This window comes from Palaemon carinicauda, chromosome 43, assembly GCF_036898095.1.
Source record: "Palaemon carinicauda isolate YSFRI2023 chromosome 43, ASM3689809v2, whole genome shotgun sequence".
In the NCBI taxonomy this organism is placed as follows: Eukaryota; Metazoa; Arthropoda; class Malacostraca; order Decapoda; family Palaemonidae; genus Palaemon; species Palaemon carinicauda.
In genome coordinates this window covers 43673420-43689631 of record NC_090767.1, presented here as the reverse complement: position 1 = coordinate 43689631, position 16212 = coordinate 43673420, and the positions used below count along the sequence as shown (strand labels likewise).

General features: G+C 46.2%; 1 long non-coding RNA gene and 1 other non-coding gene across 2 annotated transcripts in view; both read left to right on the top strand.

Moving 5' to 3' along the window:
* The window catches only part of LOC137633931 (uncharacterized), a 217890-nt gene that overhangs the window by 128561 nt on the left and 73117 nt on the right, over positions 1-16212 (top strand). The gene's annotated exons all lie outside the window — the stretch shown is intronic.
* LOC137634046 (5.8S ribosomal RNA) lies at positions 15926-16085 on the top strand. Its single transcript, XR_011042442.1, has one exon. It is a non-coding gene; the product is annotated as a 5.8S ribosomal RNA (ribosomal RNA).

Below are 16212 nucleotides of genomic sequence, written 5' to 3'. Positions count from 1 at the left end.
GTATGTGCTCTTGGTAGTAGGTATCATGAGTGGTAGTTTGGATCCTTGAAGACTGATAGGATGTGCCCCTGGTTAGGCACCCCAGTCTGAAGTCTCAGCGACTACTATTGCAGCAGCAGCTGCAGTTTGAAGCGCACGAGTGCCTTCAAGAGAGAGAGAATGAATGATTTAAAGTTTTCAGGCATCCTGACATCTAAGGTCATTGACGGCGGTAACATTTAATTTATGTATACAAAAATAAAAAATAAGCAAAATAAAAAATTAAAGAGTATTCAATTAAAATCATAAAAATTGAATGTCATAAAAGTTAAATATTTTTCAGAAGACCTGCTTCTAAAAGAAATCTAAAAATGCCACTTGCATGGTAGGACACATCATTTCCAAGAACCTTGGCAAGGATGAACCTGCCACCCTCACCTTGAGCCTCAAACAAATATCTATTCCGCAAGTTGTTATAATTGGGGCATTCGGTCAACAAATGCCTTACTGTTAGAGGTACCAAACAGTTCTCACAATACGGTTGGTGTTGGCCCTTAAGCAAAAACTCGTGTGTCAACCGAGTGTGACCAATACGGAGACGACAAAGAGACGTCTCCCATTTTCGGGGCATCCTATTATACCTCCAAGGAGATATGTCATTTGTTACTTCCCTCATTTTATTGCCATCTTGACTATCCCATTGCTGTTGCCATTTATTGCAAACCAATTTCTTGATGTCAGGTAAGAAATCATCACAGGGAATGGGATATCTTCTTGGCAACAACTCGGATGCAGCCTCCTTAGCCAGTGAATCTGCCTTCTCATTCCCAGACACACCTACATGTGCTGGAACCCAACAAAATTGAACTGTTATACCTCTCCGTCCAATAAGGAAAAGCCATTCTAAAATCTTTAAAACTAGAGGGTTATTAGAATTAAAAACTTCCATAGCTTGAAGGACACTCCTTGCATCACTAAAAATTGTACAATTACCCTCCTTCTCCAACGCTATTTTCTCAATAGCGGTTAATATGCCATACAGTTCGGCAGTAAATATGGAAGCGGTCAGAGGAAGTGCACCTCTACAATTAAAACCATTACTATGTACTCCAAATCCAATGCCAGCATCAGATTTGGAGCCATCAGTATAGATAAAAGTTGATCCTCTATGTTCTTTAACATGTTCATTAAAAAGAGACCTGGCTTCTAGGTCTGACATATTCTTCTTATCTCCAATAAAATATTTACAAAAAAATATCTCTGGTAACTTCCATGGAGGCGTTGATGATACCTTGAATGAAAGTACCCTATTTCTAATTATATCCAGACTATTTAATAATCGTTTCACCCGAAAGCCATAAGGTTGAGGAGATTTTGGGTGGAACTCAAAGTATGATGCGTGTCTTACAAGGCTTGCAGTCTGAAAGGCTAGAGAGCTAGGGAGTCTTTGCAATCTAAACCAATACCGAAGAATGGAAGACATTCGGTAAAGGTCTAGAGGTAACTCTCCAGCATCAACAAGGAGACTTGGGATAGGCGAGGTTTTAAAAGCTCCAGTAGATAATCTAATACCTGCATGATGTATCGAGTCTAATATTTTTAACCGGCTTAGGGTGGCTGAAGAATATACCTCACAACCATAACTAATTTTGGAAAAAATCCAGGCCTTGTATAATTTTAAAATAGTATTGTGGTCTGCCCCCCATGATGTATGGGACAATACTTTTAAGATATTCAGAGCTTCAACACATTTAGCTTTTAGCGCTTTTAGGTGAGAAACCCATGTAAGTCTACAGTCAAATATCAAACCTAAAAATTTGGTTTCCGATACACATGGTATCCGCTGACCTTTAATGTATATATCCGGGTCTGGATGTACTCCCCGGATATGACAAAAATGGACAATGGTAGTTTTACTTGTCGAGAACTTAAATCCATTCATTTCAGCCCACTGGATAATTTTATCAATAGAGAGTTGGATTTTTCTCTCAACCATTGCCATTCTAGTGCCAGCAAATGATATTGCGAGATCATCCACAAATAATGTTGAGAGAACATCCTGGGGAATTGCTGAGGATATCCCATTAATTGCTAGTGCAAAAAGGGTTACACTCAGCACACTACCCTGAGGAACTCCTTCTTCCTGGCACTTACTCTCTGATAGAGTTTCCCCCACTCTCACTTGAAAAACTCTACGTGAAAGAAATGCCTGAATAAATAGTGGCAGCTCTCCTCTCAATCCCAATTCATGAATGGTTTTAAGAATACCATATCTCCATGTGGTATCATATGCCTTTTCAAGGTCAAAAAATACTGTAACATGGTGCTGTTTGGAAGCAAAGGCTTCAAAAATAGAAGACTCTAGTCGTATCAACACATCAGTCGTTGAGTGCATTTTTCGGAATCCACATTGAATCGGTGATAAAATACCTTTCTTTTCAAGGTACCATATCAGCCTTGCATTGACCATCTTCTCCATGATTTTACATAAACAAGATGTCAATGCAATAGGACGATAGTTTGCTGCTAAAAACTTGTCTTTACCGGGTTTTAAAAAGGCTAAAATAATGGCTAGTTCCCAAACACTTGGGTAACTATGATCATGCCATATTCTATTAATAATGCTTAAAATAAATAGCTTTGTATTAAAATGTACATGTTTAATCATTGCATATGGAATTCCATCGGGTCCAGGGGCTGTATCGTTGCAATGAGCAAGTGCAGAATCAAATTCTCTTTCAGTGAAAGGAGAATTATACGACTCTTCCCTTCTTGTTGCAAAATTTAAAATTTTCTTTTCTTCAGTGCTCCTATACTGGTGACCAGGGGCTCCTTCACACTTGCTGGATACATTTGAAAAATTATTAGCCAGGGCATTGCTAACTTCATTTGCTTCAGTTACATACTGGCAGTGCTGCCTTGGAAACTATGAGAAGGTTAAATTTGTTCCTCGGTGCTGCCCCCATGTGAACGCTTGAGCAAGCACCCAGAATACCGCCGGATTTGCGAGCCAAGAAGGGTTGCTGTGAGGTGTATGCACTTGGTAGTTGTTTGCACGAGTGGAACTTTGGATGCTGTGGATTTTCCCCAGTCTGCTGCTGCTGCTGCAGCAGCAGCAGCAGCAGCAGCAGCTTGAAGAGCATGATCGCCTTTGAGAGAGAAGGCAGTGCTTTCTTGGTAACTGTGAAAAGGCTGGTTCCTCAGTCTTGCCCCCATGTGAACCCTCGAGCAAGCACCATGAGTACGGTCGGCTCTGCGAGACCAGTCGACGTGCTGTCAGGCATGTGTTCTTGGTAGTAGTTTGCGCGAGTGGGACTTTGGAACTCTGAGAACTGTGATAGTATGTGAGCCTGTGGACTTGCCCCAGTCAGAAGCCTTAGTGAGTACTGTAGCAGCAGCAGCAGCAGCAGCAGTTTGAAGAGCACAATTGCCTTTGAGAGAGAAGGCAGTGCTTCCTTGGAAACTGTGAGAAGGGTGGATCCTCTGTCCGGGCCCCGTCTGAACCCAGACCAGCAGCACGATCTCCTGTGCAACATGAGCCAGCGTGTGTACAGCTGTATGCTCTTGATAGTACGTCGCTGGGCTGGGACTTAGGAGCCATGGAAACTGTGAGAAGGAAGGTTGGTGCCTCAGGCCTGCCTCCGTCTGAACCCAGAGCAGCAGCAGCACATACACCCGTGCAGCAGTGTGGCTTTGGAAGTAGGTCGTGCGGGTGGGACTTTGGAGCCATGGAAACTGTGAGAAGGAAGGTTGGAGACTCAGGCCTGCCTCCGTCCGGCACATACACCCGTGTGGCTTCGGTAGTAGGTCAGTTGTGTGCAGATAAGAGTGCAGATAAGACTTAGGGACCATGGAAACTGTGAGAAGTTGTTTTTTTTCAAGTGGGCACAGGAAGGGACAGTGAGATTCTTCTTCTTTTCTTCTTCTTTTTCTTGTTGTTGTTGTTGTTGTTCATAAGCAACACCTGCTTGTCGAATGATAATGCATAGGTTGATCTTATTTGCCACAAAGCTCTGATTACTGTACACTATTTTACAAATATTATTCCAGGTATGACTAGCTCTTGTTTCTTCCTCATAAGTAAAACCTGCTTGTCGAACGATAATGCAGAAGTAAATCTTACGTCACAAAATTCTCTGAATACTGTACACTATTTTACAAATGTTATTCTACATATGACTAGCCCTAGCCTCTTCTTCATAAGCAACACCTGTTTTTTCATAATGAACACGTGTACACTATTTTTCTAGCCTCTTCTTCATAAGAAACACCTGTTTATATAATGAACACCTGTACACTATTTTACAAAGGTTATTCCTGCAACACCTGTGTTTTTCATAATGAACACTTGCACACTATTTTACAAATGTTATTCCTGCAATACCTGTTTTTTTCATAATGAACGCCTGTACAGTAATAAATAGTAATGATACATAATAAAAAATAATAAATAATTGATAAATAAATAATAAATAATAATAATAGATAATTATGATGAATAATAAATAATAAAAAAGGGATTTTGACGAAGGAAAAATCTATTTCTGGGAAGAGGCCTGTGACGCCCGGTGAGAAAGGTCCTTCCTTATACCTTTCCTAATATAAATCTTCCAAATATACTAGAGAAAGATAAAAGCATGGAATGCAGAGGTTACAACCCTCGCGCGAACACCATGTAGGTGTCGTGTATTAAACAAAGGCGTGTGTAAACCACTATTCACAGGTTGTCTTCCATTTAGATAATCCCTTCATCAATGGGGAGGGCCGTGACAGGCCCTAGATAACATGGTTGAACTCCCCAACGACACCTACCACGCGCGCCCTCTAGGACATCCTTCTGCAAGAACATATGGCTTGGCAAGGAAAAAGAGGGGTGGGGTCCGTATCAAATAACCGGGAAGGGTTTCACCGGGCGTCACAGGCCTCTTCCCAGAAATAGATTTTTCCTTCGTCAAAATCCCTTTTCTGGGGCGGCCTGTGACGGCCGGTGAGAATGTACCAGAGAATGCCTTCCAAGCCCAATAAATTAATAACATAATAAGGAGAAAACAAACACCATGTAAGGCAATAATATAATACTGTAAGTAAACATAAATCATAAACTAGCCATAGGCATAGGGGATGTAATGCTAAAATAATATGAGGACCAGGGATCACCTGAGTGTCCCGTCGTGAAAGGAATCAACCTTACATGTCTAAGCATATCTAAACTTTACAGGAATGGTAATTACAATAACAGTTAAATCATAACAATTAAACATGGCAAAATAACTTAGGGCTAACGAACCACCCAGGAGAGTGGCGACGTGGTGTGAGAGGTGGTCAGGAGGGAGGAGAGAAGAGATGGAATAAAGAAATAATCAGAGATTAATGGGGGGAGATAAGACTCCCCGCTGCAACCGTAGGGTATTTAAGGGCCTGTAAGTTCTTTAGATAGTGGCGTTTGAAAACCGTAGGAGATTTCCAACCCGTGTATTTTTTAAGGTCATCAAAGTCCATGTTCTGGAAGTAATTGATAGAGGTAGCTATTGACCGTATATCATGAGCATGGGGAAATGATTCCGGGTTAGCATGTTTAATGAAGTAGAGGATTTGTTGTCTGATACCTTGAATGGTCAAAGTACCACCTTGTTCCCTGATAAATAAGGGGCCAGACGAGCGGGTGGCAGATCTAGCTAAAAAGGTCCTGAGAGTAGTGACTGGACACAGCGAAGGATCCTGGGGAAGAGAGATGATCTTCCAAGGGGACCACCTATTTTGCGGGTCCTCATTTTTTGCTAGGAAAGCTCTGTCTGGGGTAAGCAGTACTTCGCCTGTAGGGAGGAAATCTATGTTTTCCGGGTTACGTGAGAGCGCTGCTAGTTCTGAGATTCTAGCACCTGAGGCCATAGCTGATAGAAATAACGTCTTCCTAAGCAGAGTGATATAAGAGCAGGACTCGTTGTCAGTGTCCGACGCGAGTTTGAGGACATTGTTCAGAGACCAAGAGACTTTTTGTGGCCGATCCAACGGCCGAAGCCTAGCACATGCTTTTGGAATAGATGAGAAATAGGAATCAGCTAGATTAATGTTAAACCCAACCAGGAATATCTTCTTCAAAGCTGACTTGATGGTAGTTATAGTGCTAGCTGCCAAGCCCTTGTCAAATAAGAACCTAAAGAACGAGATGGCTAAATTCGGAGTCATACGAGTGTGGTCTGAATTCTTTAGGAAACCTGCTAATTTCTTAACAGCCGAATCATATTGACGAATTGTCGAGTCCCTTTTGTCCGCTTCGATGAAGAGAACGTTTTCCGGGTCAATGTTTGCGTCTTTATGAGCTGCAAACTTCATGAAGTCCACAAAGTTAGGGTTTTGGCTATCCTTGAGGAATCTGACACAGTCTGTGTTTGAATTACTTGGGTTAGTTTGGGGAATGGAATCCGGAAGGGTCGGAGTTTCAGCTCGAGGAGGAGAGGAAACCAACTGCTCTTTGGCCAGTGAGGTGCTACTAAGGCCACTGTCCCCCGGAAAGAGCGTAGTTTGTGCAATACTTTCATTAGAAGATTCACTGGTGGAAATAGGTAAATCTTCCTCCAATGGTTCCAATCCAGGGTTAATGCGTCTATGGCATAAGCCTGAGGGTCCATGTTTGGTGTCACATAACAAGGAAGTTTGTGATTCATCTGAGTTGCGAATAGATCTACCTGAAGGCCCGGAACCAGCCTGAGTATCCACCGGAATGAAATTATGTCCAGAGACCATTCTGATTCCAGTGGTTTCGTCCTGGATAGTGAGTCCGCTATCACATTCTGGACTCCCGCTAGGTGGGTTGCTGACAGGAACCAGTTCTTTTCTGCTGCCAAGGTGAAGATAGTGACCAGGATCTGATTCAGGTTGGGCGACTTGGATCCTCCTCTGTTGATGCAGTGTACTACGGCTGTGCTGTCTGACACTACTCTGATGTGGGTCGACCTCGGAGGAGAGAGCCTCTTCAGGGTCAAGAACACTGCCATGGCTTCGAGAACATTGATGTGGAAGTGTTTCATGGCGGGTGACCAAGAGCCCTGAAACATCTGACGTTCGTAGTAACCCCCCCATCCACTCAGAGACGCGTCTGTATGAATTGTCACTTGTGGGGGTGGGAATTGAAGAGGAACCGATTTGGAAAGGTTCTTCGGTTCGGACCATGGCTGTAATCTCATTTTCAAGACAGAGGGGATTTTCGAGACCTTGTCTCTTAAAGGTACTGTGGCTCTCTTTCTCCAAACTCGATTGATGTCTTTGAGTTTGGCTTTCAATAGGCGATCTGTTACTGAGGCGAATTGAAGAAGGCCGAGGATTCTTTCTAAGGCTCTTCTGGACACCTGCCTGTGTTTTAGAAAATTCTTGACCTTGGAAGCTATTTCTCTTACCTTTTTGGGAGGTAGAACCAGCTTGTGCCGTGCAAGGTCCCACTGTATGCCTAACCATTCGAAGCGGTCTGATGGAAGTAGGCGGGATTTTTGGAGATTGACTCGAAATCCCAGGTTGGCGAGAAAACGAAGTACTTTCTTCGTAGCTCTGTTGCACTCCAGGGCTGACCGAGCCCAAATAAGCCAATCGTCCAGATAAGCAACGATCTGAATCCCTTGGTTCCTGAGTTGTTCTAGCACCGTCTCTCCCAGTTTCGTGAATATCCTGGGTGCAATGTTGAGGCCGAAGGGCATGACTTTGAATGCAAAGGCTTTCCTGCCTAGACGGAAACCTAGGTAAGGGGAGAAGTTTCGAGCTATTGGTACGTGATAATAGGCGTCGGTAAGATCGATAGAGGTGGTGACGGCCCCACGGGGAAGCAGGGTACGTACCTGAGAGATGGTCAACATCCGGAACTTGTCGCAGAGGATGTAAGAACTTAGCTTTGACAAGTCCAGGACCACTCTCAATGCCGACGAGCCTTTCTTCGGAACTGTGAACAGGCGGCCTTGGAACTTCAGCTATCGAACCCGTTTGATTGCTTTTTTCTGTAGTAACTCGGTGGTGTACTCTCTCAGAATGGATGTGGGTCTCTGGAAGAAGGTCACTGGTGGAGGAGGGGAACCTTGTGACCATTTCCACCCCAAGCCTTTGGAGACTATGCTGTGAGCCCACGGACTGAAGGTCCAACGGTCTCGAAAGTGGTAAAGTCTCCCCCCTACCGGAACTATATCATTGCGAGGGAGTGAATCTAGGTTCTTTCCCTCCTCGAGAACCCCTTGTCCTAGGTCCGCCTCGTTGACGGAACTGTCCTCTAGCCCTGTAGCTACCTCTCTGGTGTCCACGAAAGGGACCTGAGGGTCCGTAGCTAGGGTTGTATGCGGGTGAGGGCATCCAAACGGGGTTGGGTTGGGTACCTGGGGGAGCAGTGAGGTAGACCACCTGTTGAGGGTGTTTCGGCTGTAGAGGAGACGAAGCAGTGGGAGACTGTGAAGACGAGTGGGCAATCGACGATTGTTGGTAGTGACCTCCGCTCGTCTTGTAAGGGGCAAACCTCTGTTTCTTCCTGAAGAAGTTTTGTTTTTGACCTTCAACCCTCTTTTTGGCAGTGAGGCCCCACCTCACTTGCAAATTTTGATTTGCTCTCGCAGCGTCTTGTAGTACCTTGTTCACCTCCTCCTGAGGAAAAAGGTTCTTACCCCAGCAGGGGGAAGCTATCAGCCTATTCGGTTCATGCCTGATCGTGGCCTCAGAAAGAACGTGCTTCCTGCAACTAACCCGAGCCGAACAAAACTCGTGTAAGTCGATTTGGAAGGACAGAGACAGGTTCTTTGTGAATACCCGGAACATGGTCTCGGTCGGGTAAAGTGAGGTTAGGGACTCCACGGAGGTAATGGAGTGGAGAGACCTAGCCAACCTATTCCGTGCCTCAAACTCAGTCTTGAGAAGAATATCTGGTAATTTAGGAAGCTTCTCGGAGAACAGATTAGAGGCACAGTCTGGGTCTAACTTCCCTACTGTGAAAGTAGCGGGGGCATCATCCCAGATAGTAACGGTACTCGGAATGAGCATGGAGGTGGGATCGGTCTCTTTAAGAGCTGGCATGGCAGAACCTTCTTTGATAGCCTGAAAAGTAAGAGCTGCCACTTTATCTGTAATAGGCAAGGTAATACCTGGAGAAGCTGTAAATATGGTGTAGGCTCCTTTGTGTGGGGTGAGCTTGGAATTAGTGCAACCCCAGTCTGACAACGTCCTGGCCCAGAAAGATTGGGCCTGCTCTTTAGGGAATATTACCGTTTCCTTCGGTACCTTGTCTAACCTAACCAAGGCATGTTCTTTCAATCGGACGAAGCCGTTGAATGGGAATTCTAGTCCCAGAGGGTAAAATTCTAAGTCCTCTAGAGGACGGGTGCCTATGCCCTCTAGAGTTATGGCACCATCAATATATGGAGCATGTAAGGCAAACCTCCAAGGGTTGTTTTTCTCGAAGGGAGGTAACTTCGATGCGTCCGGGGCTGAAGGAGGGGGCATCTGAGTTCCGGAACGGATGAGACTTGCCACCATATCTTTGAGCTCCGTCATAGCTCCTCGGTCTGCCCTAGACTGTTGAAGATATTGTTGTATCTGCTCTTTCACAATATCCCTGACCATGGCGGCGGATAAAGGGGGCTCCCGAGCCTGATCCTCTAACGAAGCCCTGGACTTAGTAGACTTTGACTTCTTAGGAGTCACGGTTTTAGGTATAGCAATATGAACATCAGGATCCTTTGAGGGTCCCGGAACCGGTGACACTGATAATGGCAAAGCTGAAGGCTTAAAGATACGTAGTGGCTTCACCTTGGGTCGTACAGGAATGGAGGGACCTAGAGGAGAAGCCGTAGGTTTATCAAAGCCGTGAAAGGAAGTAGTAGAGGAAGGAGTGTGGGGTGAAAGGGGGTCCACCAACTCAACACCACCTACCTGCTCATCCATGGGTTCCTCGTCCAGACCTAGGTAGGGCTCGGCCTCCGTCACTAAAACCTCTTCCTCAGTTAGAATGGTTTCTCTAATCACTTCAATTAACGGGGCCGCTGTCTCCGGTGGAACTGCTGCAGTAGTAGAGCCTGGGAATAGGCGAGAAGCCATGTCTCCATCAAGGAGATAGGGTGCGCCAGCAGGCGCATTCCTCCCAAACCCTGACACCCAAGGCCGGAGAGTAGCTCTCGCCTCCCTGAGAGATTCATCATCAGCCTGAAAGAGCAGAGAGGGAATTAATGATGAAGTCAAAACTGAAGTCAATATACAAAGAGCAATTAATTCTTCGCAAAGAATATTAACAGGGACACTAGAACCAACTTACCTCCTCGCTCAGGAGTAGGGCTGACAGCTCATAGCAGAGCATGCATGCCTCCGGAAACCATATCGTATAGGGGGCTTGTCCCGGTTCCCGAGAGAAGGATATGGCGCAATGGGCATGGGCCAGGCATAGATCATGGCCCATGGGATCAGTAAAGGCAGCGGAGCAGCCCCTGGCAGTGCAGCGGACTTTCTGTAAAAAGAAAGAAGACATAAGTCTGGATGTTCCTTGAGATTCCTGTCATTGACTTATGAATCAGAAACACTTAAATCTTAATTAATGTGTGAGTATGGTAGTAGCTAACACCTTAATAAAATAAGAAATTATAATAGAAACCAGTAACCACATAGCATGAATCTCTAAACTTCATCGATATCACACTGTTAACTCCGGTTCTGGACTCCTGCTTGATCTCTGTTTTTACCGGAGGTCCGGTAGCAAAGGCCCGTCATCGTGATATCGTGACCGTCTCCGGTACGATAACATTATCCTCAATGAATGAGTTATCTCCAGTGAAGCCGGAGATACGATGAAAACGGGGGCCTTAACTGTGTAATTGTGATCAAACATGACAAAGGTTCGTGTGTAAAAGGCTTCAGCCGGAGTCCGAGTGCCGGATTTCACCGTTGCACTCCAAAAATCTGCTCCGGAACGATAACTAGTTCTCACCCAATGAGTATCCATTATAGCGGAGGATAACTCAAGGCGGAGCTAAGCATAACTCAAGGCGGAGCTAAGCATAACTCAAGGCGGAGCTAAGGGTGTCGGTATAAAACGACCCCAATTAATGACTCATACACTAACGTACCTAATAATAGTGTTAGCTATATTAACAGTAACCACATCAATAAATCGTTTACAATATTAAACGTACTATCATCAATTCTGATACTGAGAGGAGGCCTGAATAACCCGTGATCGTATAAAAACGGAGAACGGGAAATTCACCTCTCTTACTCAAAGAAAACGAGAGAACGGATAACTCATACCTGTAGAACAGGAAACGAGCACTCTATGCTTTCGCTCTCAAGGTTACATATTAAAAATTAACATCACACAATAAATAAGAAAATTAATAAAATTGATTGCTTTTCTTAGTAATAGTAATAACGAAGAATAACGACAACGTAACAAAAAAACAAGGATATAGTCTAAAACGAAACCTCCAGGAGGGTACAAATTAACAGACTAAATCGCTAAGTTTTAAATCGTTACTATGCTTTAAAACGCTATCTTAAATCGCTATTCTTCGTAGGTCCAAATTGGACTTGCAAGCAAATAAATACCATAGTAAAAATTAATAATAATTAATGATAGTATAAAAGGCCATAAAACGTAAGTGATATAACCTATCTGACAGAGTACCAGATGGGCAAAAATAACTAGAAAATTTACCGAAGCAAACATACCCAAAATGGCTGCCGATACCTCGGCAGGACAACCGCTTCCAAAACTAAAAACCACCAAAATGGAAATAGAACAAATGCCCGGTACTGCCAAAAGCTGCCAAAACAAACTATGGTACTTAACATTGGTAAGGGTGAAGTAACAACGTCAGTCATGTTGAAATAACGAGAAATTCTTCGAAAAAACACTGTGCCCAAAAAAACTATGCTTGCTTCAAGTCCAATTAAAGAAGGATGTCCTAGAGGGCGAGCGTGGTAGGTGTCGTTGGGGAGTTCAACCATGTTATCTAGGGCCTGTCACGGCCCTCCCCATTGATGAAGGGATTATCTAAATGGAAGACAACCTGTGAATAGTGGTTTACACACGCCTTTGTTTAATACACGACACCTACAAGGTGTTCGCGCGAGGGTTGTAACCTCTGCATTCCATGCTTTTATCTTTCTCTAGTATATTTGGAAGATTTATATTAGGAAAGGTATAAGGAAGGACCTTTCTCACCGGCCGTCACAGGCCGCCCCAGAAAATGATAAAAACCAATAATAATAAATAATGATAATACTAAATAAGAATAAATAACAATAAATAATAATTAATAAATAACAAATAAGAATAAATAACAATAATTAATCATAATAAATAAAAAATAAAAAACAATAATAATGAATTATAATGAATAATAATAAAAAAATAATAATAATAATGAATGAATAAGTATCTTTACGAAATTTTTCATTTTTGTGGCTGAGGGCTTGATAAAACCAGGGCAAACAGTGAGAAAACCAAATGCTTGCCTGGTATTCAATGTAGATTCCCTTGTTGCAAGCATGCAGAGCCCCAGAACTGAAAGAAACACAGACCATATCAGGGGAAAAGAGCTTGTGAACTTGTGGAAGTTTGGGAGAAAATTTTGAGAAACAAGAGGTGTCCTGCTTTTTGTGTAGAAATGGCGTGGAGAGAGCAGTGTATCTGTTGGCGAGAGTGGCCCTTTGGTTGGTGGTAATGTCCATTGCTCCTAGTAGTTGTGGCCATGTGGAATCCTTGGTGAGGGTTGCACATCCTAGGAACTGAGAGAAAAACATGGACCATACCAGGGACCAATGGCTTGTTGTGGCGAAGGTGAGGGGTGCCTGGTCCTGTGGTTTAGTGTGGGGTGTGTGTGTGTATGCCTCGTGAGAGGTACAACAGGTCCACTGTTGTGGCCCGAATAACGGTAAGGTCGTGGAGTCAGTGCCAAGTCTCTCGTTAGCCTTGGCAGGCAGACTGTGGTTACCGCAGCTGCTGATGGCTCCCCATGCGACCGGTGGCAACTGAGCGTCGAATTCGTTCCCTTGTCCGAGCGAGGGTTGACAATGTAGGAGAGCGATGCGGGGGGGGGGGGGGGGGGGGGGGGGGGCTTGCGAGAGAGGCCCTCCCCTGTGTCGTGTCTCTGAGAATGAGAGGTGGGTCTGGTTTAGCTCTGCTCAGACCAGCCAGCGATGAGACAATGTTTTTGTCGCTGGCCAGCAGAGTAGAGTTGACTGGCCTCCTGTTGGAAAGTACTTAGAACTTGTGGCAATGAAGGGTTCCGCTTTGCTTGAGAGAGAGCAGCAGCCCCTTGATTCAGAGAAAGGAGAGCGATGGAAATAGGCCGGGCTCCTGCCTGACCCGTGTCCGAACTCACCCGTAGTAGCTCTGCAGCGGCAGCGGCAGCAGCAGCCGTCTCGTCTTTGCGAGAGAAGGCGGAGGCGACGGGATGCAGTAGGACGCGATCTTTGGGACGTGGATCCCGGCCTTTAAAGAGAAAGATTAAGTAAGCAAACTACCTGGTTGATCCTGCCAGTAGTCATATGCTTGTCTCAAAGATTAAGCCATGCATGTGTCAGTACAGGCCGCTCTAAGATGAAACCGCGAATGGCTCATTAAATCAGTTATCATTCATTTGATCCAAACCTACTACACGGATAACCCTGGTAATTCTAGAGCTAGTACGTGACCATTACAACTCCGACTGGAAGGGAGGAGTGCTTTTATTAGTTGAAAACCAAGCGCGCCTCGGTCCGTTCAGTTTGCTGTGATGACTCTGAATAACTTTGTGCAGAGGGCACGGTCTCCGCACCGGCTCCGTATCTTTCGAGTTTCTGCCTTATCATGCTGTGGATTGTAGGCCATGCGCCTACAGTGGCTGTTACGGGTGACGGAGAATCAGGGTTCGATTCCGGAGAGGGAGCCTGAGAAACGGCTACCAAATCCAAGGAAGGCAGCAGGCACGCAAATTACCCAATCCCAGCTCTGGGAGGTAGTGACGAAAAATAACAATGCGGGACTCTTCCGAGTCTGCGTAATTGGAATGAGTACACTTTAAATCCTTTAGCAACAACCAATTGGAGGGCAAGTCTGGTGCCAGCAGCCGCGGTAATTCCAGCTCCAATAGCGTATATTAAAGTTGTTGCGGTTAAAAAGCTCGTAGTTCGAGCTCAGTTCCGGACTGGCTGGGGAGGTCACCGCCCGGTGCTTCCCCGTCAGGCTCCGAACAGCTTCCGTGAGTGGAAGCCAAGCCGGTTCTGCCGGGGTGCTCTTCACTGAGTGTCCCGCGCGGCCGGCCAGTTCACCTTGAATAAATGAGTGCTCAAAGCAGGCTACTCTCGAATACAATGCCCGAATGTTACCTGCATGGAATGATGGAAGATGATCTCGGTTCCATTTTCTTGGTGGTGGGAGCCAGGCTCCGGAACAGCTTCCGTGAGTGGAAGCCAAGCCGGTTCTGCCGGGGTGCTCTTCACTGAGTGTCCCGCGCGGCCGGCCAGTTCACCTTGAATAAATGAGTGCGCTCAAAGCAGGCTACTCTCGAATACAATGCCCGAATGTTACCTGCATGGAATGATGGAAGATGATCTCGGTTCCATTTTCTTGGTGGTGGGAGCCAGAGGTAATGATAAAGAGGGACTGTCGGGGGCATCCGTACTACGACGCGAGAGGTGAAATTCAGTGACCGTTGTAGGACGAACAACAGCGAAAGCATTTGCCAAGAATGTCTTCGTTGATCAAGAACGAAAGTTAGAGGATCGAAGGCGATCAGATACCGCCCTAGTTCTAACCCTAAACGATGCTGACTAGCAATTCGCCGTCGTTATTCCCATGACGTGGCGAGACGCCCCCGGGAAACCTCAAGTCTTTGAGTTCCGGGGGTAGTATGGTTGCAAAACTGAAACACTAAGGAATTGACGGAAGGGCACCACCAGGAGTGGAGCCTGCGGCTTAATTTGACTCAACACGGGAAACCTCACCAGGCCCGGACACCAGAAGGATTGACAGATTAAGAGCTCTTTCTCGATTTGGTGGGTGGTGGTGCATGGCCGTTCGTAGTTGGTGGAGTGATTTGTCTGGTTAATTCCGGTAACGAACGAGACTCTGGCCTACTAAATAGTGGACGGGCGTTTTGGTGCATGGGCCCCTTTCGACACAGTCTTCTTAGAGGGATGAGCAGCGAGTATAGCTGCAGGAGATTGAGCAATAACAGGTCTGTGATGCCCTTAGATGTCCTGGGCCGCACGCGCGCTACACTGAATGGGTTAGCGGGTTGTCCTTCTCCGAGAGGAGCGGGAAATAGCGCGAAAACCATTCGTGATAGGGATTGGGGCTTGCAATTGTTTCCCATGAACGAGGAATTCCCAGTAAGCGCAAGTCGTCACCTTGCGTTGATTAAGTCCCTGCCCTTTGTACACACCGCCCGTCGCTACTACCGATTGAATGATTTAGTGAGGCCTTCGGACTGGCGGTCTTGGACTGGGGCGGCGGCTTTCTCCCAGCAATGGGATTCCGCCGACTCGCCTGGACGGGCCAGAAAGATGTCCAAACTTGATCATTTAGAGGAAGTAAAAGTCGTAACAAGGTTTCCGTAGGTGAAACTGCGGAAGGATCATTACTGATGGATGGCTCGGCTGCGCTGCCCTGGGGTGCACGGAGCCAGATGGAGAGCTAGTGTGGGGCTCTAGAGGTGGTTTTTGGTGGAGGGGGGCAGTCAGTACAAAGACGTCTCGAGGGCTGTGGAGCCACTGTCGTCCGTGTCGCCAGAGAGAAGGAAGAGGCGGCGGCGCGGTGCGGCACGCTTTAGGCGGGGTTACGCCGCTGGCCGGAGACGACGTCGAGTACTACTGTCTCCGTAGTGATGACGGTCGGAAAGAGAGAGAAGCACGGCCGTCGGAGGAGGGCCTGCCGCGCTGGCATGTCCGTGGCGGGCCGTGATGGAAGTCACGCTTAGCCCATATTTTTGTAATAATTTCCAATTTGAACAACTTCTAATGGTGGATCCCTTGGCTCGTGGGTCGATGAAGACCGCAGCAAAATGCGTGTCGGCATGTGAATCGTAAGATTGTGAGATGCATCGACCAGTTGAACGCACATTGCGGCGAGGGCACTGACCAGTGTCTTCGCCACTCCCGGACAAGTGTCTGTTAAGCATCCATCCCGGTGAAGGGTATTGCTGCGGAAGGCCCCGGCTGGCAGCGGCGCCAAGTGTGCGGCCCCCGGAGAGAAGGGGGCCGGCCAGAGGCGCGCGCCGCTGGAAGGGGCGGCCGCGG